The 24,965-nt window shown below is 42.1% G+C and overlaps 1 protein-coding gene across 2 annotated transcripts in view; it reads left to right on the top strand.

The window, feature by feature from the left end:
* Positions 1–24,965, top strand: part of LOC112253007 (adhesion G protein-coupled receptor A3) — a 243,671-nt gene that overhangs the window by 88,106 nt on the left and 130,600 nt on the right. The gene's annotated exons all lie outside the window — the stretch shown is intronic.

The raw sequence follows: 24,965 nt of genomic DNA, 5'->3' as shown, positions 1-24,965 counted from the left end.
TAAATTGACATCCTGTTTTGGTGCCATGGCATGGTGTAAATCAGCCGTGATAGGCTGCACTGTAAAGTGGGAGGAGTGGGGAATTGGTGGGGTAGTTTTGAAGTCAGAGTATGCAGGCCATTCCCCTGTGATGGATACTGTGGCCTTGTATCCCTGTCACACTAAATCACTGTTATCCTGTCATAACGGCTGCTGGCCCATCCCAATTGACAGATGACAGTTTACAGTCTACAGATGCAGACAGGGAAAAACACTCCTCTGGCATTGAAGGGGCATTGTTTTGCAATATTTCAGTAGGTAGTTATACCCTTCAGCCACTGAGTGTGTGCGCGTGCGGATGTGTGTCTGTGTGTTTGCTTGCGTGCTTGCCTGTTTCTGCGTGGTTGTTAACTGTGTCCGATTCAGATTAGATAAGCCTGTCTACTGTGTTCAGCTATTATTTAGCTTGTTCGGAGGGCCCAGTGCAGCTACTCAGTGTTCTGAGATAAAATAGCCATGGGGAGAAAAGCAACGCAGTCCTTTAATGACTAAGCTGTCCCTTTGTGATTATCAATGACAGAGGTTGAGAGTATGACAAGGCGTATAGAAGTGAACAAATTCCAAACCAAACCTGTGTGGCTTGATAGACAGGGAGTGATTGTCATTGATTGTGAGGGGTACTCAGAGCAGTAGTGAGGCTACTTAGGGTGGGGGATGCTGCCAGCCAGCCATCTTTCAGCCCTCTCTCTCTCTCTCTCAGCTATCTCTCGCTCTCAGCTCTCTTTCTCAGCTCTCTCTCTCTCTCTCTCTTTCTGTCTCTCTCTCTGCCTCTCTCATAACTATACTTTTTTTAAACCCTGGCACTGGACTCTTCCTTGCTCTCCTCTGCTCTGGGAGTACAACCCTCCGACGTGGCACTGCATATGCGAAGGTCCCTCCAATTACTGCCGATCTGGCACGGCCTCACAGGCCCTTTCTCACTTCTAACAGCCGCCCTGGCAGCCCCTCACATCCACTGTTTAGAGGGCGCTTTTCCACTCCAGTAATTTCTCATGTAGGCATCTGGTAGGATTGTTTTGTGCATAGGAATGCCATTTACAGGATTAGAATAGAAATCCTGGAGAAATCAGTTTACTGTTATTGGGTTATTTTCTTGTGGAAAACAATGGCAGTCAACCAGGAATAACTGCACTATGGTATTGCTACATGACAATAGTCATTGTTTGTGTCTCTCACCAAATGAGGGATGTAAGTGCTGGACAGCTAGTCATCCTGATGTAGACAACAGTTATGTTGGGATTCCCCCCTTTGAATTCCAATATGGTTGGTACTGGCACGTCCCTAGGCAAGGCTTCTCCCATTGGGGGGCAATTCAACTTCTGGGTGTAGTGCCTCCCGGTGGCTGGAGGTGTAGGTGCAGGGGAGTTGCAGGGCTCAGCGGTTCCCTTTGATTGTCCCACTGCTCAGTAAAACCGACTCAGACCTACAACATCCTTTAGGAGAGGCTGCTTCCACTCATATTACCGTTCCCATCTCTTCTTTCCTCAGTACATTGTCTCATGCATAGAACACTGCGTGTTTGGATTAATTGTAGAACACCCCCTCTCTGTGCTGTGGTTAGTTCAGTGTACTCTGCTGGTGTTTAACTTTAGAACCGCTATACTGTTGACTGCTCGTTATTTTAGATTTTTTTCCCCTGCAATTGTTTAGCTCATGCCTCCCTCCGTCCTTGACTTTTCCTAACTAAGTCAATATAACACACTGCTGTTGTCAATGTCACACATATTTTCACACCAGTTTCACACATATACCAACAGTTTTAAGAAATTAAGTAAAGGATCATAGGGAGAATGGGTGAGTTAATGAGCGAGGAGAAGCGAAAGAAGTGGAATCACCAATTGTGAATGAAGAACAGGGCGGGCCATTCTATTCCTTCACTTCAACTGTCGTTGGTGAACAAGTTGCTTGCAAAGAAATCAGGTCTGACCAGCACCATGAACAAAGTGAGACGGGAGCGTCCTCCCCCTGCGTAAAAAAACGGCACCTGCTAAAGAATGACAAGACAACGGGACACATTCAAGAGAAAGCCACATACTATTTATTACGCACTACAACCAAACAAAGGTATGTCAAAGTGTGTCAAGTAAGTGAATGTTACAAAACATTTAGTCAATTGTTAGGACAAGGGATAACAGCTAAATTAAATTCAGCTGATGCCATTGGTGTCACGCCTGCTCCCGCTCCCCATCCATGGCGTTCGAAGGCGCCAGGCTCCCCAGCATTGCACACTCCTGCCACCATCATTACGCACACCTGCCTTCCCCCCGTTACGCGCATCAGCAATTATCGGACTCACCTGGACTCAGTCACCTCTGTCATTACTTCCTCTATATCGCTCTGTTTCCCCGCTCTGTTCCCCGCTTCAGCATTAATATGTTCATATGTCTTTGTGTACCCGTGTGCTGACGCTGTTCCTGTCCTGTTACCTGTCTGTTCTTCATTACATGTTCAACTCCCCGTACCTGCTTCCCATCTCCAGCGTCGGTCCTTACAATTGGGTGAAGATGCACACAAGTACGAGCTGACAATAATTTACTATTTTTGATTGTTGTCATATCAACAGTAATATACGTTATAATGCTATTGCTATTGCTTTTTTTGCCAAGTTTCACTATTTATCAAGGCGACTTGCCGCTTATAATGATGTTTACATGCTGACCACACCGCTCTCGTTGCAAAATAAATTTACTCATACAGTACCAGTCAGGTTTCGACACACCTACTCATTCAAGGGCATTACTTTATTTTTACTATTTTCTACATTGTAGAATAATATTGAAGATATTAAAATGATTAAATAACACATATGGAATCATGTAGTAACCAAAAAAGTGTTAAACAAATCAAAATATATTTCAAATAGGCACCCTTTGCCTTGATGACAGCTTTGCACGCTCTTGGAATTCTCTCAACCAGCTTCATGAGGAATGCTTTTCCAACAGTCTTGAAGGAGTTCCCACATATGCTGAGTGCTTGTGGGCTGCTTTCCATTTCACTCTGCAGTCGAACTCATCCCAAATCATCTCAATTGGGTTGATTTCGGGTGATTGTGGAGGCCAGGTCATCTGATGTAGCACCATCACTCTCCATCTTGGTCAAATAGCCCTTACACAGCCTGAATGTGTGTTTTGAACATTGCCCTGTTGAAAAACAAATGATAGTCCCACTAAGCCCAAACCAGATGGGATGGAGTATCGCTGCAGAATGCTGTGGTAGCCATGCTGGTTTGGACTCATCACACCAGAGGACAGATTTCCACCGGTCTAATGTCCATTGCTCGTGTTTCTTGGCCCATGCAAGTCTCTTCTTATTAGTGTCATTTAGTAGTGGTTTCTTTGCAGCAATTTGACCATGAAGGCCTGATTCACACAGTGTCCTCTGAACAGTTGATGTTGAGATGTCTGTTACATGAACTCTATGAAGCATTTATTTGGGCTGCAATCTAAGGTGCAGTTAACTCTAATGAACTTGAAACTCTGGTTCTTCCCGTCCTGTGGCATCATGAGAGACAGTTTCATCACAGCGCTTGATAGTTTTTACGACTGCACTTGAAGAAACTTTCAAAGTTCTTGAAATGTTCCGCATTGACTGAACTTCATGTCTTACAGTAATGATGGACTGTCATTTCTCTTCGCTTATTTGAGCTGTTCTTGCCATAATATGGACCCAGCCCTATTTGGTAAAAGACCATATTCTGTATACCACCCCTGCCTTGTCCCAACACAACTGATTGGCTCAAACACATTAAGAAGGATAGAAATTCAACAAATGAACTTTTAACAAGGCACACCTGTTAATTGAAATTCATTCCAGGTGACTACTTCATGAAACTGGTTAAGAGAATGCCAAGAGTGTGCAAAACTTTCATCAAGGAAAAGGGTGGCTACTATATTTTGCTTTGTTTAACACTTTTTTTGGTTACTACATGATTCCATGTGTGTTGTTTCATAGTTGTGATGTCTTCACTGTTGTTCTACAATGTAGAAAATAGTAAAAATAAAGAAAAACCCTTGAATGAGTAGGTGTGTCCAAACTTTTGACTGGTACCGTAGATGTTATTAAATAATTGCACCCACACTGCTCGCGGGCGTCAACGAGTGTCTGTGTAGCCAGGCGCTAAAATAGAACTTGGTTTTTATCTGTGACGCTTGACTCGCTGCATGTCCCGCCTCTCCCATTACCTCATTGGTTTTTAGGAGCATATACCCACGTGCCATCTCCTCATTGGTTTTTAGGAGCATATACCCACATGGGTGATTAAAAGATGAACTGAGGTCCAGTTGGTAGTGGTAATGGGACCTCAAAGTTGGTTGCCAACTGTTATATAAAGTCCAAAGAAGATGAAGAAGCCTGAAGGAGGAGAGATTACTAGAAACAAATTCGGTTTACCCTTTTATCTGTGGATTAGTTGTCAGAGTAGAGGACCTTGTGCATTTCAGGTAAAATAACAACCCAAATGTTTTTATCCCAGGACATTTTATTTATTTATTATTTATTTTGTCATTGTAAAAACAAGCTGTTCCCATGTTCCAACGCAAATGCTTACTGTTTCATAGTTTTAACAAAGGCACTCCACAAAAATGTTTTATTGAACATATAGCCTACAGTAACAGAAACCAATGAAAATGCTATTGTGTTATTTGAAATGAACTACAAATTGTATTCTAATGTTACCCAAGGCCTTCATAAACACAAACAAATGATTATTTTTTTCTATAGCATATATGAAACATATTAATTACTCTGTTAGAATGTTTCTGTCAGATTGACTGCTCTTTAGCTTGAAGGGGGGGTCCATCAACACCCAGCTGTTCTAGTGTTAAGCCATAGTGCTTTTTTTATCCACCGCTCTCTGAATGTCTGATCTCCTCTCTCTCACTAGCTGTGTCTCATACACGTTTAGTGCTGTGCTAGGTTAAACTGAACTATGGCACAAAGCCCATGCACATCCAAACGAGAGGCAAAGCGTCAGCATTGCACTACGCATGCATGCACACAGACACAGACATACACACACATACACACGCTAGATGCCAGACCACAGCCACCAGCTCCATCCAACACAAATGGTTTCAAATGTCTGGCTGGTAGCTAATTGGGTTGGATAACAGTGAAGTAGGAGGACTCTGGTTTGTGGATTTCCTCAAAAGAATTCCACTCAAAGACCACACACTCCCCTCATAACACTCTGCCAAGCTGCACAGTTAGCTTTTGCCTTTTTACTTCCAACAGAATGTCTAATAACAGAATATCAGGTGCATCATAAATTATATTATAGTCTGCCAATAAACTACTGTACTATTTAAAATGAAAACACAAACACAGATATAATCATGCATTTAGTTTAATTTCAAACATTTTGCATGCCTAATAGAGATTAGTTTTAGAGAGGAGAAATATTCTCATGGACTCAATCTGTGACAGAAAGCTAATGATACTGTCTTTGATAAGCTCACCTGAGTTTAACTTGACATCGTTCATATTATTACCTACTTATCATCAAAGCAGATTCTCTTTCAGTGCCATCTGGTAAACACAATTAATATCATCTGATGTAATTGCCTACAAGCATTTTTCTACAATATTTTATGTTATGTCCTTAATTTAAGTGCTGATCAATCTTTGTTTTGACGGTGAATCTGATTCTTAGAAAATGCCTGAATATGTTTTGGTTCAAAGTCTGACAATTAGACACCTAGGCTGACATTTTCTGCCTAATCGCACACTCATGCCTAAATAACAGTTTTGAATAGTGGGACATTGCAATAATCCCAAATATGTTTGGAATACTGCTGCTCACGATGTTTGCCTTGCATTTTCACGTTGTTTAATTTAAATGACAGCTTTAAAAGAGCAGTTTCAAAATATCACGCCTCCCAGTGTAGTGGGTAATAGTGTTTTCATGCACTGTGAAGGTGAGATTAAAAATGGCTTCTAGAATCCCAGTGATGTCTTGTTTACTTACCATGGTAGAGTGCTCCTCTATGTGTAACAGATTTTGAACCCATTGAAGTGCCCCATATTTCCAAGATGTATTTAGCAAAGATGATCTAAATTGTTTAAAGGTTTAAAAGACTATCCTAATAAATGTTTGGATAATGGATGAATAGACTTGTAACTTTTTGAATAAAAAAATCCATCAGATATTTGACTGAATTATAGCACACACAGTTGAAGTCGAAAGTTTACATACACTTAGGTTGGAGTCATTAAAACTCATTTTTCAACCACTCCACAAATTTCTTGTTAACAAACTATAGTTTTGGCAAGTCGGTTAGGACATCTACTTTGTGCATGACACAAGTAATTTTTCCAACAATTGTTTACAGACAGATTATTTCACTTATAATTCACTATCACAATTCCAGTGGGTCAGAAGTTTACATACACTAAGTTGACTGTGTCTTTAAACAGCTCGAAATTCCAGAAATGATGTCATGGCATTAGAAGCTTCTGATTGACTAATTGACATAATTTGAGTCAATTGGAGGTGTACCTGTGGATGTATTTCAAGGTCTACCTTCAAACTCAGTGCCTCTTTTTCTTGACATCATGGGAAAATCAAAAGAAATCAGCCAAGACTTCATTAAAAAAATGTAGACCTCTACAAGTCTGGTTCATCCTTGGGAGCAATTTCCAAATGCCTGAAGGTACCATGTTCGTCTGTACCAAAAATAGTACGCAAGTATAAACACCATGGGACCATGCAGCTGTCATACCGCTCAGGAAGGAGGAGCGTTCTGTCTCATAGAGATGAACGTACTTTGGTGTGAAAGTAAAGTATCTATGTCCACAGTAAAACAAGTCCTATATCGACATAACCTGAAAGGCCGCTCAGCAAGGAAGAAGCCACTGCTCCAAAACCACCATAAAAAAAGCCAGACTACGGTTTGCAACTGCACACATGGACAAAGATCGTACTTTTCGTATAAAAATAGAACTGTTTGGTCATAATGACCATCGTTATGTTCGGAGGAAAAAGGGGGAGGCTTGCAAGCCAAAGAACACCATCCCAACTGTGAAGCACGGGGGTGGCAGCATCATGTTGTGGTGGTGCTTTGCTGCAGGAGGGACTGGTGCACTTCACAAAATAGATGGCATCATGAGGCAGGAAAATTATGTGGATATATTGAAGCAACATCTCAAGACATCAGTCAGGAAGTTAAAGCTTGGTCGCAAATGGGTCTTCCAACTGGACAATGACCACAAGCATGCCTCCAAAGTTGTGACAAAATGGCTTAAGGACAACAAAGTCAAGGTATTGGAGTGGCCATCACAAAGCCCTGACCTCAATCCTATAGAAAATGTGTGGGAAGAATGGAAAAAGTGTGTGCGAGCAAGGAGGCTTACAAACCTGACTTGGTTACACCAGCTCTGTCAGGAGGAAATGGGCCAAAATTCACCCAACTTATTGTGGGAAGCTTGTTGAAGGGTAGCCAAAATGTTCGTCCCAAGTTAAACAATTTAAAGGCAATGCTACCAAATACTAATTGAGTGTATGTAAACCTCTGACCCACTGGGAATGTGATGAAAGACATAAAAGCTCAAATAAATAATTATTTCTGCTATTATATAGACATTTCACATTCTTAAAATGAAGTGGTGATCCTAATTTACCTAAGACAGGGAATGTTTACTAGGATTAAATGTCAGGAATAGTGAAAAACTTTAAATGTATTTGGCTAAGCTGTATGTAAACTTCTGACTTCAACTGTAAAACATTTTACAAGCACAGAGTTCAGGCATTTTGGTCAGAATGCAGGTATTCCATTTATTGTAAAATATCAATGGTATATCAGTTATTTTTTTATACTGTGTAATTAAATTAAAGACAATTTTATGTGCCTCATTTGCATATACAGTGTTTTTCGGGAAAGTATTCAGACGCCTTGACTTTTTCCACATTTTGTTACGTTACACTCTTAATCTGAAATTGATTAAATCAATACAAATCCTCAGCAATCTACCCCATAGTGACAAAGAAAAAACTGGTTTTTAGATTTTTTTTTACAAATGTATTAAAAATGAACAACTGATACCTTATTTACATAAATATTCATACCCTTTGCTATGAGACTATAAATTGAGCTCAGGTGCATCCTGTTTCCATTGATCATCCTTGAGATGTTTCTACAACTTGATTGGAGTCCACCTGTGGTAAATGCAATTGATTGTACATAATTTGGAAAAGCACACCCTGTCGATATATAAGGTCCCACAGTTGACAGAGCAAAAACCAAGCCATGAGGTTGAAGGAATTGTAGGTTGAGCTCCCAGACAGGATTGTGTCAAGGCACAGATCTAGGGAAGGGTACCAAAACATGTCTGCAGTATTGAAGGTCCCCAAGAACACATTGGCCTCATTCTTTCTTAAATGGAAGAAGTTTGGAACCACCAAGACCAACTAAGCAAATGGGGGAGAAAGTTATTGGTCAAGGAGCTGACCAAGAACCCGATGGTCACTCTGACAGAGCTCTAGAGTTCCTCTGTAGAGATGGGAGAACCTTCCAGAAGGACAACAATCTCTGCAGCACTCCGCCAATCAAACCTTTTATGGTAGAGTGGCCTGAAATGTTTTCTAAAAACCTGTTTTTGCCATGATGGGGCATTGTGTGTAAATTTATGAGATATTTTTTTTATTATTATTCCATTTTAGAATAAGGCTGTCACCCAACAAAATGTGGAAAAAGTCAAATACTTGTGAATACTTTCCGAAGGCATGATATATACTGGTTGTATTTGCATACATGAAAACATTTATTTAAAGGGGAGGAATGGAGCTGCAACAACCCAAATCTTGCTCGGTCTATGCCTACCTGCACTCACTCACCTGTGCTGTCTAGACTTCTTCATTAATAATGTTATTGTCACGTTATCTTGCATAATTCAACTAGTTTGTCAAGCAAAGGAGACAACACAATTTTAATTCAAAACTCTTGACTCTAGTTTACACCTATCTATTCATACTTTACATTGTTTGTGATATCAGACATAATATCACTATAACCAGTGTTCATTTTCAGAAGTCATTTAAGCGGATCTCATTTATAAACATTTCAACTATATTAAATCCTGAATTTTTTCAATTGCACAAAAAAATGAACACCACCGAAAATAAAGTTGTCCCTCGACAAAATCCCCGACAAAGCGTTCTTATAGATGCAACGTTAAGCCAATGTACAGCATTCCATTGAACCCACTTCAGCCATGACTGGATTGTTTGACAGGTAGTTATAAACGATTCTGTGGTCATTACGTTAACAGGAAAAAACAAATGGCACAAGCAAGACTGGGAAAAAATCGCCAGAGTAAAATTAAAGATATCAATCCAGCTAAGTTTAAGTGACGAGGATTTTGCACCACTCAAACACAGGAGGTGGCTGAAAATAAAATACTCTCAGGTGGGTGGTCATGCGCTTTGCTAATGTATTGCATAATTTTCCATGTCATGAAAGTAGAGTTAAAAACTAACTGCATAGCTAAGCCACAGGGACCCAGTAACAGCCTACTGTAGGCGTAGCGGACAGGCCAGTTAGGACAATATTTATCAATCACTTCTCTCCCCCTTACTCATTGAGGCATAAATAGTGAGGGTATGTGGCTGATCTGGTGGGATATTCTAACCTTCCTCTCTTAATAGCCTTCCTGCTTCATAGAGATTTAGTGCTTTTAAATTACGCTACTGCTAGCCCTTAGTCGCTAAACAGTCACCCTGTAGGTTAGAGCTATGCTACCTCATTTGGGGAACTGTTGCTGCTAGAAATACACAACCACAGGCAGGACAACACACCCACCAAATACCTCATCCCACAAGTGCTCAGAGACCAATTTAATCTATACAACCTACTTTTTATACACAGATTCAGTAATTCCCCGATTAGTGGTGTAAAATATGCCATGCCATATAAACTCAGCAAAAAAAGAAACATCCCTTTTTCAGGACCCTGTCTTTCAAAGATAATTCATAAAAATCCAAATAACTTCACAGATCTTCATTGTAAAGGGTTTAAACACTGTTTCCCATGCTTGTTCAATGAACCATAAACAATTAATGAACATGCACCTGTGGAACGGACGTTAAGACACTAACAGCTTACAGACGGTAGGCAATTAAGGTCACAGTTATGAAAACTTAGGACACTAAAGAGGCCTTTCTACTGACGCTGAAAAACACCAAAGAAAGATGCCCAGGCTCCCTGCTCATCTGCGTGAACTTGCTTTAGGCATGCTGCAAGGAGGCATGAGGACTGCAGATGTGGCCAGGGCAATAAATTGCAATGTCTGTACTGTGAGACACCTAAGACGGCGCTACAGGGAGACAGGACGGACAACTGATTGTCCTCGCAGTGGCCGACCATGTGTAACAACACCACCACTGGATCGGTACATCCGAACATCACACCTGCGGAACAGGTACAGGATGGTAACAACAACTGCCCGAGTTACACCAGGAATGCACAATCCCTCCATCAGTGCTCAGACTGTCCGCAATAAGCTGAGAGAGGCTGGACTGAGGGCTTATAGGCCTGTTGTAACGCAGGTCCTCACCAGACATCACCGGCAACAACGTCGCCTATGGGCACAAACCCACTGTCACTGGACCAGACAGGACTGGCAAAAACGACTCTTCACTGACGAGTTGTGGTTTTGTCTCACCAGGGGTGATGGTCGGATTCGCGTTTATCGACGAAGGAATGAGCGTTACACTGAGGCCTGTACTCTGGAGCAGGATCGATTTGGAGGTGGAGGGTCCGTCATGGTCTGGAGCGGTGTGTCACAGCATCATCGGACTGAGCTTGTTGTCTTTTCAGGCAATCTCAACGCTGTGCATTACAGGGAAGACATCGTCCTCCCTCATTTGGTACCCTTGCTGCAGGCTCATCCTGACATGACCCTCCAGCATGACAATGCCACCAGCTATACTGCTCGTTCTGTGTGTGATTTCCTGCAAGTCAGGAATGCCAGTGTTCTGCCATGGCAAGTGAAGATCCCGGATCTCAATCCCATTGAGCACGTCTAGGACCTGTTGGATCGGAGGGTGAGGGCTAGGGACATTCCCCCCAGAAATGTCCGGGAACTTGCAGGTGCCTTAGTGGACTAGTGGGGTAACATCTCACAGCAAGAACTGTCAAATCTGGTGCAGTCCATGAGGAGGAGATGCACTGCAGTACGTAATGCAGCTGGTGGCCACACCAGATACTGACTGTTATGTTAGATTTTAACCCCCCTTTGTGCAGGGACACATTATTCCATTTCTGTTAGTCACACGTCTGTGGAACTTGTTCAGTTTATGTCTCAGTTGTTGAATCTTGTTATGTTTGCTGAAAATGAACACAGTTGACAGTGAGAGGATGTTTTTTGTTGTTGCTGAGTTTAGTATTAACTTTAATACTAAGTGACAGTGAGTGCATCATTTTAGCATGTAGACCCAACAGGAATTGAACTCACAACCCTGGTATTGTTAGCAGCATGCTCTTAGCAGCGGAGCCATGAATGCCACATAATTTATATATGTTTTTATTTGACCTTTATTTAACTAGGCAAGTCAGTTAAGAACAAATTCATATTTTCATAATGCCAGATTGTTCAGACCCCTTTACTTTCCACATTCTCTTAAGTTACAGCCTTATTCTAAAATGGATTTTAAAAAATCATCAATCTACACACAATACCCCATAATGACAAAGCAAACAAAGGTTTTTAGACATTTTTGCAAATGTATAAAATAAAAATAAATGAAATATCACATTTGCATAAATATTGAGACCCTTTACTCAGTACTTTGTTGAAGCACCTTTGGCAGCAATTACTGCCTCAAGTCTTCTTGGGTATGACGCAACAAGCTTGGCACACCTGTATTTGGGGAGTTTCTCCTATTCTTCTCTGCAGATCCACTCAAGCTTTGTCAGGTTGGATGGGGAGTGTTGCTGCACTGCTATTTTCAGGTCTCTCCAGAGATGTTTGATTGGGTTCAAGTCCGGGCTCTGGCTGGGCCACTCAAGGACATTCAGAGACTTGTCCCGATGCCAATCCTGCATTGTCTTGGCTGTGTGCTTAGAGTTGTTGTCCTGTTTGCTCCAGTCTCAGGTCCTGAGCACTCTGGAGCAGGATTTCATCAAGGATCCCTTTATACTTTGCTACGTTCATCTTTCCCTTGATCCTGACTAGTCTCTCAGTCCCTGCCGCTGAAAAACCTCCCCACATCATGATGTGGCCACCACCATGCTTCACGGTAGGGATAGTTTCCTCCAGATGTGACGTTTGGCATTCAGGCCAACGAGATCAATCTTGGTTTCATCAGACCAGAGAATCTTGTTTATCATGGTCTGAGTTGGCCATGTTTATCATGGTTTGTAGCTGTCATGTGCCTTTTACTGAGGAGTGGCTTCCATCTGGCCACTCTACAATAAAGGCCTGATTGGTAGAGTGCTGCAGAGATGGTTGTCCATTTGGAAGGTTCTCCCATCTCCACAGAGGAACACTGGATCTCTGTCAGGGGGATCATCAGATTCTTGGTCAGCTCCCTGACCAAGGCCCTTCTCCCCTGATTGCTAGGTTTAGCCGGGTGGCCAGCTCGCGGAAGAGTCTTGGCGATTCCAAACATGGAGGCCACTCTGTTCTTGGGGACCTTCAATGCTGCAGAAATGTTTTGGTACCCTTCCCCAGATCTGTGCCTCGACACAATCCTGTCATGGCTTGGTTTTTGCTCTGACATGCACTGTCAACTGTGGTTGACATGCACTGTCAACCTTGTATAGACAGGTGTGTGACTTTCCAAATCATGTCCAATCAAAGTAATTTACCACAGGTGGACTCCAATAAAGTTGTAGAAACATCTCAAGGATAATCAATGGAAACAGAATGCAATGCACCTGAGCTCAATTTCGAGTCTCATAGAAAATGGTCTGAATACTTTGTTGTTGTAATAAATGTGCAAACATTTCTAAACTTTTGGGGTTTTGTCATTGTAGAGTATTGTGTGTAGATTGATGAGGATTTGTAAAAAATGTAATCTATTTGAGAATAAGGCTGTAACGTAACAAAATGTGGAAAATGGGAAGGGTTCTGAATACTTTCCGAATATGCTCTCTTAATAATTCCATCATAATGTAGATACAGACTAACAGTGTTGTTAAGAACTACATGCACAAACCAATGGAGGAATTAAGACAGTAGGTATTGACAGAGTGAAGGCTGTTCATTAGCAGTTTGACCTGAGGAAGCACAGAGGAAATCATGCAAATTCCCCCACACGATTCATATCCGAATTACTCAAGGTTAATCGTATGTGTGCCGAATGCCATGTTTAAGGTATTAACATTCATCCACTCATTTCATGGGTTTCATTGCATATACTTATTGTGTTTGTGTCTGTGGGTGTGTTCTTAAGTGCTGTTATTGTGAGGTGGAAAAGTCTAGGAGCAAAAACTGCTCAACCACGAAGTGGTAGGCCACACAACCTCATAGAATGGGATTGCTGAGTGCAACACTCACTACCGAGTTCCAAACTGCTTCTGGAAGCAACATCAGCAGAATAACTGTTTGTTGGGAGCTTCATGAAATGGGTTTCCATGATCGAGCAGCCACACACAAGCCTAAGATTACCATGCGCAATGCCAAGCGTCAGTTGGAGTGGTGTAAAGCTTGCTGCCATTGGACCCTGGAGCAGTGGAAACGCGCTCTCTGGAGTAATGAATCACACTTCACCATCTATCAGTCCGACGGACGAAGCCAGGAGAACACTACCTCTCCGAATGCATAATGCCAACTGTAAAGTTTGGTGGAGGAGGAATAATAGTATTTTGCTATTTTTCATGGTTCTGGCTAGGCCCCTTAGTTCCGGTGAAGGGAAATCTTAATGCTACAGCACACAATGACATTCTAGACAATTCTGTGCTTCCAATTTTGTGGCAACAGTTTCTGGACGACCCTTTCCTGTTTCAGCATGGCAATGTCCTCCATGAACAAAGCGAGGTCCATACAAAAATGGTTTGTCGAGATTGGTGTGGAAACTCTTGACTGACCTGGACAGAGCCCTGACCTCCCCATCGAACACCTTTGGGATGAATTGGAATGCCCACTGCGAGCCAGGCCTAATCGCCGAACATCAGTGCCCGACCTCACTAATGCTTTTGTGGCTGAATGGAAGAACGTTTCCGCAGCAATGTTCCAACATCTAAGTCTTCCCAGAAGAGTGGAGGCTATTATAGCAGCAAAGGAGGGGACTAACTCCATATGAATGCCCATGATTTTGGAATGAGATGTTCGACGAGAAGTTCTCTCAAAAACCAAGAGAGGAATTGCTAAAAACTCAGCCAATGAAGAAAAACAATGCAACAGTCCTTTGCACCAAGTACTCCAAGTGTTCAGAGAAAATTTAAAGCAATCCTGAAAAAGCACTGGCATATTCTGCATGGTCACAATATTGGAAATAGCTTGGATAGATCTGAAAGGCCTCCTGAGCCCCCTCAGACACTCTTGACAACCATTCTAAATGGGAACTACATATGTGGCGCACAGTGCAATAGCACTATAAAAACATCCTTCTTCAGACACCCACATACAGGTTGAAAAATCCTGGTTAGGGGTATCATCTCATGCAAGACCAAGGGAGTAATCTATCTCATCACCTGTTCATGTGGGAAAGCCTATGTAGGACAAACGAAAAGACAATTAAAACAACGCATAGCTGAACATCGCAGCTCAATCAGATGTAAGAACATTGACTAACCAGTAGCAGCTCACTTTGCTGAAGCTAACCATCTACTCTCTCAAATACACAGGCATTGAGTATGTTGCTCTACCAAGGAGAGGAGGTAACATCTAGATCCTAATACTACAAAGGGCCGCTTACTGGATATCCTATCTAAAAACATTGACCCCTAGTGGTTTAAATATTGACTTTGATCTCAGGCCCTTATGAACAAATCTCTCTTTTACGAACAAGTCTTATGAATTGATATATTCTTTCTACAGTTTATCAGCGTGCACCCAATATGTTCCCCTGTTGATGCTTATTATGATTGAACCAAAAGATTACATGCAACAAAAAAATGAAATGAAATAGGAAACAATTAAATAGATATGTGAAATCGAATTAAACAATAATGTATGTTGATGTTAATATTATGTACAATATTCAATTATGTTTCCATATAATAACAATAGCCTAATATATTCAGTATGCCATAAACTATTTTTTTTTAACAGTTTTACTCAATTCATTCTAATTAACTTAATAATTATGACACACCCCTCCTTATTGTCATTGGTTGCACTAATTGCACTGTTTATCTACATTACCTGGTTCAAGCATTTATGACATTACCCTGAAGAAGGCACAGTGATGCCCAAACATTGGTGATTTGCCCAATAAATTACTGGTAGTTTATATATGGAGTGTGCAACTCTATTTTTATTGACGAGCAGTTGTCCACATACTTTTGGCCATGTAGTGTTTGAGTGCATGTGCATTTGTGCACCATAACTGCAAAAGCAAACTGTAAAAACAGAATTTCCTCCAAGAAGTGTATTTTTCCTGGAGTAAGTATCTGATGCAAACAGGCCCGTGACGCTACAGTGAGAGGTGCTGAATGCGAAACACTGTGGAAACCCTCTTCTCTACTCCTCACAATAAGAAGAGGAATGGCGGAGGGAAGGTAAAAGAGGGAAGCAAGAAGACAATTGGAATTGAGAAAGAATGAGAGAGAGATCGAGAGACGGTGAAGGTTCCTCAGAGGAGGAAGGGGAGGACCATCCAACTCAGTGAAGTTCATAATAATACAAATAGTAAAATGTAAAAAGTTATCATTTTTATACCAAACAACAATATAAACGCAACATGTAAAGTGTAAAGTGTTGGTCCCACGTTTTATGAGCTGGATTTAAAAAAAACACACATTTCTCTTTAAAAAACAATGTGCACAAATTTGTTTGTATCGCTGTTAGTGTGCTTTTCTCCTTTGCCAAGATAATCCATCCACCTGACAGGTGTGGCATATCAAGAAGCTGGTTAACATCATAATCATTACACAGGTGCACCTTGTGCTCGGGACAATAATAGGCCCCTTTTAAAATGTGCAATTTAGTCACACAACACCATGCCATAGATGTCTCAAATTTTGAGGGAGTATGCAATTGGCATGCTGACTGCAGTAATGTCCACCACAGCTGTTGCCAGAGAATTGAATATTCATTTCTCTACCATAAGCTGCCTCCAACGTCATTTTAGAGAATTTGGCAGTACGTCCAACCGGCCTCACAACCACATACCACGTGTAACCACGCCAGCCCAGAACCTCCTCATCCGGCTTTTTCACCTGTGGGTTCGTCTGAGTGGAGGTGGGGAGGGTTGCTGAGGAGTATTCATGTCTGTAATAAAGCCCTTTTGTGGGGAAAAACTCATTCTGATTGGCTGGTCCTGGCTCCCCAGTTGGTTGGCCTATGCTCTCCAAGACCCACCCATGGCTGCACCCATGCCCAGTCATGTGAAGTCCATAGATTAGGGCCTGATTCATTTTTCAACTGACTGATTTCCTTATATGAACTGTAACTCAGAAAAATCTTTGAAATTGTTGCATGTTGCATTTATATTTTTGTTCAGTATAGATACAATTATAGTGCCTTCAGAAAGTAATCACGTTTTTTGTCACTTGCCTACACAAAATACCCCAGAATGTCAAAGTGGAATTATGTTAATTAAAAATGAAAAATGAGTCCTTTGCTATGGCAAGCCTAAATAAGTTCAGGAGTAAACATTTGCTTAAGAATTCACATAATACATTTCATGGACTCACTCCGTGTGCAACAATAGTGTTTAACATAGTCTTTAAAAAATTATCTCATCTCTGTACCCAACACATACAATTATCAGTAAGGTCTCTCAGTCAAACAGTGAATTTCAAACACAGATTCAACCACAAAGACTAGGGAGTTTTTCCAATGCCTCGCAAAGAAGGGCACTGAATGTCCCTTTGAACAAGGTGAAGTTATTAATTACACTTTGGATGGTGTATCGATACACCCAGTCACTACTAAGATCCAGGCGTCCTTCTTAACGCAGTTGACGGAGAAGAAGGAAACTGCTCAGAGAATTGACCTTTAGGCCATTGGTGACTTTTAAGTGGAACTGACAGTGTTTTAACAACATGAAATCATATTAAATTCCGATCATACACAGCCACAGGAAGAATGTGACATTGTCAAGCGAGTACTTAGATATGGTCATTTTCACGTTTTCATTCATTGATAGGAATGTCTGGGAATGACGTGTAGTTAGGCATTTGTGAAAATTATATAGCAATATAGAGTGGGAAGCCGATTTTGCGTTTTAACAAGTAATAGACACTGCAGTATATAAAACATAATAAATACATCGGTCTTGTCCAGGACTGGCCTGCCATCATTCACTTTGAATTGGACTGTGTGTTACAGCCAGTAGCAACAGCGCGACTTTAGATCATTAGAACACTTGCCAAAATCCACAAAATAATAGATATAATAATAGATATAATAGATATGTAAATACCAAGTTTGTCCTCTTATATTTGAGAACTTGATCAAACAACCATGAAAAGGTAGGTTCTCTTTATAGCACATCAACAACAACAAGATCAACAACTAGCTAATGCTAGCCAGAATGAGATTAACTAAAATCTAATGACAGAACATTAGATAAACCCTCTCAAACTTTTTCAGCTAGTTGGCCATCAAACATTATTGGTCACATACACATATTTAGCAGATGTTATTGCGGTTGTAGTGAAATGCTTGTGTTCCTAGCTCCAACAGTGCAATAGTATCTTACAATTCACAACAATACACACAAATCTAAAAGTAAAAGAATGGAATTAAGAAATATATAAATATTAGATATAGCAATGTTGGAGTTGCATTGATTAAAATACAGTAGAATAGAATACAGTATATACATATGAGATGAGTAAAGTAGTATGTAAACATTATTAAAGTGACTAGTTTTCCATTATTAAAGTGGCCAGTGATTCCAAGTCTATGTATATAGGGCTGCAGCCTCTAAGGTGCAGGGTTGTGTAACCGGGTGGAAGCCGTCTAGTGATGGCCTTGAGGTAGAAGCTGTTCTTCAGTCTCTCGGTCCAAGCTTTGATGCATCTGTACCAACCTCACCTTCTGGTTGACAGCGGGGTGAAGAGGTCGTGGCTCGGGTAGTTGTTGTCCTTGATGATCTTTTTGGCCTTCCTGTGACATAGGGTGTGTAGGTGTCCTGGAGGGCAGGTAGTTTACCCCTAGTGATGCGTTGGGCAGACCGCACCACCCTCTGGAGAGCCCTGCGGTTGTGGGTGGTGCAGTTGACATACCAGGCAGTGATACAGCCCGACAGGATGCTCTGAATTGTGCATCTGTAATAGTTTGTGTGTTTTAGGGGCCAAGCCAAAAAAGGCTGTTGCGCCTTCTACACCACACCGTCTATGTGGGTGGACCATTTCAAATTGTCAGTGTTGTGTACACAGAGGAACTTGAAGCTTTCCACCTTCTCCACTGCGGTATCGTCAATGTGGATAGGGGCATGCTACCTCTGCCGATTCCTCTCTTTGCCCTGCTCCTTTCCATTTTTCTGGCACCACACTCCCAAGGCCCTCACCTCCTACCTGTAGGCTGTGTCGTCGTTGTTGGTAATCAGGCCTACTACTGTTGTGTCATCTGCAAACTTGATGATTGAGTTGATGGTGTGCGTGGCTATGCAGTCATGGGTGAACAGGGAGTACAGGAGGGGGCTGAGCATGCACCCTTGTGGAGCCCTTGTGTTGAGGATCACCGAAGTGGAGGTGTTGTTTCCTGACTTCAACACCTGGGGGCGACCCGTCAGGAAGTCCAGGACCCAGTTGCACAGAACGGTATTCAGACCCAGGGTCCCGAGCTTGAGCTGGAGGGAACTATGGTGTGGAATGCTGAGCTGTAGTCAATGAACAGCATTCTCATATAGGTATTCCTCTTGTCCAGATGGGATAGGGCAGTGTGCAGTGCGATGGCGATTGCATTGTCTGTGGATCTTTTGGGGCGGTAAGCAAATTGAAGTGGGTCTAGGGTTTCTGGGATAATGGTGTTGATGTGAGCCATTACCAACCTTTCAAAGTACTTCATGGCTATGGACGTGAGTGCTACAGGTCTGTAGTCATTTAGGCAGGGTGCCTCTGTGTTCTTGGACATGTTGGTATTACAGACTCAATCAGGGACATGTTGAAAATGTCAGTGAAGACACCTACCAGTTGGTCAGCACATGCCTGGAGCACCCGTCCTGGTAAACCGTCTGGCACCGCAGCCTTGTGTATTTGACCTGTTCTTACTCAAGTCAGCTACGGAGACCGTGATCACACAGTCGTCCGGAACAGCTGATGCTCTCATGCATGCTTCAGTGTTGCTTGCCTCGAAGCGAGCGTAGAAGTGATTTAGCTCGTCTGGTAGGCTGGTGTCACTGGGCAGCTCGCGGCTGTGCTTCCCTTTGTAGTCTGTAATAGTTTGCAAGCCCTGCCAGATAAGACGAGCATCGGAGCCGGTGTAGTATGATTCAATCTTAGCCTTGTATTGACGCTTTGCCTGTTTGATGGTTTGTCGCAGGGCATAGGTTATATTTAAAAACTGTGCATCCCTAATGGGTGGAGGTAGCAAAAAATGTACCAGGCCAGCTTTGATTTTCAACCTGATAGCAATATTTTTTGGACTACCAAGAAATGTATTGGTGAATTATATTAATAATGCATTGAACTGCATCCATCTATTCTGCGAACAATGCCTTACATGCTGACCACACCCCTGGAGAGCATGTTGATTATTAATTTGCTGCCATAACAGCCTCCACTCTTCTGGGAAGGCTTTCCACTAGATGTTGGAACATTGCTGTGGGGACTTCCTTCCCTTCAGCCACAAGAGCATTGGTGAGGTTGGGGGATGAGGTTGAGGTTAGTGCAGGCCAGCCACTTCGCGGCTGAGCAGTTTTTGCTCCTAGACATTTTCCCTTCAAAATAACAGCACTTACAGTTTACAGGGGCAGCTCTAGTAGGGCAGAAATTTTATGAACTGACTTGTCGGAAAGGTGGCATCTTAGGATGGTACGACGGTACCACGCAGAATGTCACTGAGCTATTCAGTAAGGCCATTCTACTTCCAATATTTGTCTATGGAGATTGCATGGCTATGTACCTGTCAGCAACAAGTGTGGCTGAATTAGCCAAATACACTAATTTGAAGGGGTGTCCACATACTTTTGGTGTATGTTGACTATAACATTAGCTAATATGGTGACAATGAAATAGGCTGTGTGTAGCAGTTATGGTATGAAGTATTGGCTTGTAAAGGTTTTCTCGCCTGGTCATAGACAGATGTGTTTTGCACTGAAGTCCACAAGCGAAGAGAAAGGTGAGCGGAGGAGAGCACATAGATGCGAGAAGGAATTACAATGAGAAAATTGATGATGCTGTTTGTATGTGGCTGCTATGAAAGTGTGGTGATCAGGTGTGTATTCATTCCGTCAATTATGTTGAAAAACGTTTCTTAATCAAAGTAAACGGAATGAAACTGAGATAAACCTACTTCATTTTTTCCAATAGAAACTATTGTGTGCAACTGTTTAGACTACTGATTCCACCCTAGATCAGCTAGATGCAGGCAAGAAGTGCCTATTTATCTGACCCTAGATCTGCTAGATAAAGGCGGTATTGAATGCGTCACTGTCTGTCACCTTGATTACTACAATTTGTCTCTTTCAACCTGTGCACCTACATTATAAACTGGGTGGGTATATGGAAAATGTGAGTATCATGTCGTAGCATAAACCTATCGATGTTACATTGAGCTGGGTGAATGGAATATGAATGACAGTCATACAATATGCTGTTAAGAAATAAGGCCATGCTCATTAAAAAATTACTTCCTCCCTAATCTTAAATGGCACCGACCGCCACTTGTGAGAGACCGGGTAACACCACATAAAAAGAGGGGAAAGGAAATTGAGAAGCAGACAGAGAGAGGGTGTGAGAGAGGGATAGAGAGAAAGAAAGAGAGAAATTGAGAGAGATGAATATTTCCAACAAGGGATAGAGATAGCGAGTCGCCCAGCCCTTAGGGAGATCTGTCCATTTTCACTGAACGGGGGACAGAGGAAATTTGGTTCTCTTTGTGCCTTTGGAGCTTAGTCTTTCTAGCTGACTGGGTTTTGTACTAACTCCGACCCTGGCTGTTCTTTGTCACGCCTGCCTCCCTGAGAGGGTCAGGCCTGGAAGCCACCATCTCACACAGGACCCTTTCACTGGAGCAGAGAGCACTTACCCTCCTCTCGCTGTGCATTCCTCTGCCATCCTACACACACACACACACACACACCACTCCATTCCCCATCCCAGGTCCTGCCCTGCCGCAGTACAGCACTCACACTGTTTCATCAAGTGCCTCTGTTGCATTACCACGCTCATGTACTGTGCTGCTGGCTGTACAATGCAGTATTATGAAGCTAGCACCTCCTTATCTGGTTGCTGCTGGCTGTCCTATGCTATGCAGCCAGAACATTACTTTGCTGCATAATTATTTATCTGACACGTTGGACTCTGCTGCACTGCACTACCTGACAACTTTTCTTTGTGCATACAGTGCTTCAACATTCCTTATAGCAAGGCATGTTTTTATTGTAGATTGTAGGTTGAATTCTGCTTATAGAGGCCATTATCAATGACACATAGCTGATTCACATACAGTTGAAGTCGGAAATTTACATTCACCTTAGCCAAATACATTTAAACAAAGTTTTTCACAATTCCTGACATTTAATCCAAGTAAAAATTCCCCGTCTTAGGTCAGTTAGGATCACCACTTTATTTTAAGAATGTGAAATGTCATAATAGTAGAGAGTGATTTATTTCAGCTTGTATTTCTTTCATCACATTCCCAGTGGGTCAGAATATTACATACACTCAATTAGTATTTGGTAGCATTGCCTTTAAATGATTTAACTTGGGTCAAACGTTTTGGGTAGCCTTCCACAAGTGAACTGAGTCAGGTTTGTATGCCTCCTTGCTCACACTCGCTTTTTCAGTTCTGCCCACAAATTGTCTATAGGATTGAGGTCAGGGCTTTGTGATGGCCACTCCAATACCTTGACTTTGTTGTCCTTAAGCCATTTTGCCACAACTTTGGAAGTATGCTTGGGGTCATTGTCCATTTGGAAGATCCGTTTGCGATCAAGCCTTAACTTCCTGACTTGATGGATTGAGATGTTGCTTCAATATATCGACATCATTTTCCTCCCTCATGATGCCATCTATTTTGTGATGTGCACCAGTCCTTCCTGCAGAAAAGCACCCCCACAACATGATGCTGGCACCCCCGTGCTTCACGTTTGGGATGGTGTTCTTCGGCTTGCAAGCCTCCCCCTTTTTCCTCCAAACATAAAAATGTTCATTATGGCCAAATAGTTCTATTTTTGTTTCATCAGACCAGAGGGCATTTCTCCAAAAAGCATAGTCTTTGTCCCCATGTGCAGTTACAAACTGTAGTCTGGCTTTTTATGGTGGTTTTGGAGCAGTGGCTTCTTCCTTGCTGAGCGGCCTTTCAGGTTATGTCGATATAAGACTCGTTTTACTGTGGATATAATTACATTGGTACCTGTTTCCTCCAGTATCTTCACAAAGTCCTTTGCTGTTGTTCTGGGATTGATTTGCACTTTTCACACCAAAGTATGTTCATCTCTATGAGACAGAACGTGTCTCCTTCCTGAGCGGTATGACGGCTGCGTGGTCCCATGGTGTTTATACTTGCGTGCTATTGTTTGTACAGACGAATGTGGTACCTTCAGGTGTTTGGAAATTGCTCCCAAAGATTAACCAGACTTGTGGAGGTCTACAGTTGTTTTTATGAGGTCTTGGCTGATATCTTTTGATTTTCCCATGATGTCAAGCAAAGAGGCACTGAGTTTGAAGGTGTGCCTTGAAATACATCCACAGGTACACCTCCAATTGACTCAAATTATCAGAAGCTTCTAAAGCCATAATCATTTTTGTGAATTTTCCAAGCTGTTTAAAGAGACAGTTAATTTTGTGTATGTTAACTTCTGACCCACTGGAATTGTGATACAGTGAATTAATTATAAGTGCAATAATCTGTCTGTAAACAATTGTTGGAAAAAATTACTTGTGTCATGCACAAAGTAGATGTCCTAACCTCCAAAACTATAGTTTGTTAACGAAAAACTAGTTTTAATGACTCCAACCTAAGTGTATGTAAACGTCCGACTTCAACTGCATGTGACGTATAGGAGTTGTTGAAGCCCAGGGTTGGCATTCAGTCATATATCGTCAAATTTGGTGCAAACCTTTTATTTTAGAGTCTGAGACATACAGTATGCATCAGGTTTGTTGTGATATTAGGTAATATCATCTTAGTCATGAGTTCCCTTATGTGAATCAATGACATGACATGTATCATCAAAAGCCATCTCTTTGTAACCTATTTGACCTGTCATGTTGGTAATAGAGAAACATACAATAATTTAGCTTTGGTGTTATTTCATTGGTTTGACCAATGTAACCCTCCACATTACACATTATATGATTCGGTCCCCCCCCCCCCTGTCTCATCGTTTCTCTGTCTAGCTGTCTCTCCCTTGTATTGCTAAAAGCACCACAGGGCTCCCTCCCCTGTGCTAGTTAATCTGTGCTTACCGGCTTTATCTTCCACCTTTTGCTTCTGGCCTTCAAATCAAAGCTCCATTGACTCCTCTCCTCTCCTCTCCTCCTCTCTCCTATCCCCCCCCACACTCCCTCCTTCCTCAGCTCCCTCTCCTCACCCCAGGCCTTACAGCCTCCGTCAAGCAGGGAGCAGCTGGCGATCTGGTTTCATACGGTCTCTTTTGTATTCTGTGTCTGTCTTTCTCCCTCCCTCCACTACCTCCCTCCCTCTGTCCATCCCTCCATCCTTCCCTCCCTCCATCCTTCCCTACATGCGATTACAAGCTGCTTTCTTCGTGCATTCCTTGCTGGGCCTGTGTGGTAATTAAAGCTAAATTAACAAAGCATTACATATGCTGTAAGGAACAGTCTGGATGAAGGTCACGCAGAGTAGCACAAACACACACACACACACACACACAAATTAATTAATACACTTTCTGAATAGACCCGTCTCTTGACATTTCTTTTGAAATTCCTCCCTAGCGCCCCCTCATCAGATCCAACCAGGTCTGACCTCGGAGTAGCAGCATTCCCTTATACTCTAGACTTGGAGAAAATGACTAACCCTAATCACTCTGCAGTGTTTGCACGTGCACCGTCTCTGAGCTTTTGCAGTTCCTACAATTTAAATTCTTAGATTAACGAGATTGGAATGTTCCTATACTCGCAGTGTTCACAGCCTAAAATCTGGATTTCCACAGGCAGTATAATTACTGTAACACCTCGTTGAGTTCTGGATGTGTGTGTGTGTGTGTCTCTGTGTGTGTGGAACAAGATGGCGCCGACAGACATGGTCACCCAGTTTTTAGCTCCTAGCCAATTTTGCAGTATTTTTGTGTGCTATTATTTCTTTAATTATTTGCAAAGAATGTTTCACGTATTATTACTTACAGCCAAAAACACGTTTTTGACATTAGATTTGGCGGTCACTCACCAACCTTTTGACCATAAATTTGACTTTCCTGAATTGGATCCTTTGTTTGAACTCCTCAAGGAAATTCCATTCATCCCAGAGGTTGCTCCAAGACGCCGTCGACGGAGAAATGGAATAAGAAGTGGGCTTTTAGTTGTCGAGAGGCATGCATACCATCCACCGCTTCAGAGTATATTACTCGCTAATCTTCAGTCCCTGGACAATAAAGTAGATAAGCTCAGGGCGAGGATCTCCTTCCATAGAGTCATCAGGGACTGTAACATACTCTGTTTCACGGAATCATGACTCTCTCCGGATAT

The sequence above is a fragment of the Oncorhynchus tshawytscha genome, linkage group LG01 (assembly GCF_018296145.1).
Source record: "Oncorhynchus tshawytscha isolate Ot180627B linkage group LG01, Otsh_v2.0, whole genome shotgun sequence".
In the NCBI taxonomy this organism is placed as follows: Eukaryota; Metazoa; Chordata; class Actinopteri; order Salmoniformes; family Salmonidae; genus Oncorhynchus; species Oncorhynchus tshawytscha.
The sequence above is the reverse complement of the archived record's forward strand: the minus strand, read 5'-3'. Positions and strand labels throughout refer to the sequence as shown.